The 1,620-nt window shown below is 43.3% G+C and overlaps 1 pseudogene; it reads left to right on the forward strand.

Annotated features, from left to right (window-relative positions):
• On the forward strand, positions 1-1,176 carry LOC105505148 (annotated as a pseudogene).
• The last annotated feature ends 444 nt before the right edge of the window (positions 1,177-1,620 follow it).

The raw sequence follows: 1,620 nt of genomic DNA on the forward strand, positions 1-1,620 counted from the left end.
ATGGCAGCCTTTTCCAGCCTGGCTGTGCCTATCCTGTTACTGAACCTGCAGGTAGATGCTGAGCTTCAGAAGAAGGTGGCGCAGGTTTGCAAGCGCACACCCAGACAAAGAAAAACAAGAACAACTGGTCGGTCACGGTGGCTCATGTCTGTAATCCCAGCACTTTGGGAGGCTGAGGCAGGCAGATCACCTGAGGTTGAGAGTTCAAGACAAGCCTGACCAACATGGAGAAACCCGTCTCTACTAAAAATACAAAAATTAGCCTGGTGTGGTGGCACATGCCTATAATCTCAGGTATTCGGGAGGCTGAGGCAGAAGAATCGCTTGAACCCAGGAGGCAGAGATTGCAATGAGCTGATATCATGCCACTGCACTCCAGCCTGGGCAACAAGAGTGAAACTCCATCTCAGAAAAAAAAAAAAAAAAAAAAACAAGAACACCTTTCTCCTGGAGTAGTCTATGTGCGCCACCTACCTAACCTACTGAATGAAACCCAGATCCTTTCCTGTCCTCCCAGTGTGGCACTGTTACAAGGTTCAGACTATCCAGAAAGAAAAGGACTGGAAATAGCAAAGGCTATGCATTTGTGGAGTTTGAGACTGAGGATGTTGCCAAGTTGAAACAATGAACAACTACCTGTTTGGTGAAAGACTCTTGGAGAGTCATTTTATGCCACCTGAAAAAGTACAGAAAGAACTCTTTCAAGACTGGAATATTCCATTTAAGCAGCCATCATATCCATCAGTGACACGTATAATCAGAATCGGCACTTACACAAAAGCTACGGATGGAGCAGCGATTTAAAAAGAAACAAGGATTACTCACGAAGAAATTAGCTTAAAAAGGAATTGAGTATGATTTTCCTCTTTAATTTTATAGAAAACGGAAAGTTTTTCAAAAACAAATTGTCAGACGTGTACAAAGGCCAGGTTTTACATAAGAAGAAGAAAAAGGTTTTAGGTACTCCTGAGCAGACTGGATACCCAGGGCCCCACACCGGTTTGTACATTAACATTTCTGGAGAGATGAAAATCTGAAGTGGCTGAAATGAATGATGATGATGAAGATAATGAAATAGTTTTCAAACAGCCCATATCCTGTGTAAAAGAAGAAATACAAGAGACTCAAACACCTACACATTCACAGGAAAAAAGATGAAGAAAAAGCAATCAGTGATTTTCAATATATTATACCTAAGATTTCTTCTGAAAAATATTTTTGTGAGAAAAATACAGAAAATTCGTTGGGCGTTGTGGCCCATGCCTGTACTCCCAGTGTGGTGGCCCTCCCAGCTACTCAGGAGGCTGAAGGGGAAGGATCACCTGAGCCCAGGAAGTTGAGACTACAGTAGCCATGATCATGCCACTGCACTCCAGCCAAGTCAAGTCATTACATTTATCTTAACCTATTCTATGCTGGCTTAAGAGGGATTTGTATTAAGAATACAACAGGCAACCTCACAGACATCTAAGTACAGAACTCAAAATAGGACCACACCATGGAAGGATTGGGCTGGGAGGTTATTTTTCCCTCCTGCATGCCTTCACTCTGGACTTCTGCTCCATGCTTGTGCTTTGCTCTGCAGATGGACATTCAGCACGTGCTTCAGGCTCCTCCAGC

Source organism: Colobus angolensis, unplaced genomic scaffold (genome assembly GCF_000951035.1).
Source record: "Colobus angolensis palliatus isolate OR3802 unplaced genomic scaffold, Cang.pa_1.0 Scaffold99, whole genome shotgun sequence".
NCBI classification, from domain to species: Eukaryota; Metazoa; Chordata; class Mammalia; order Primates; family Cercopithecidae; genus Colobus; species Colobus angolensis.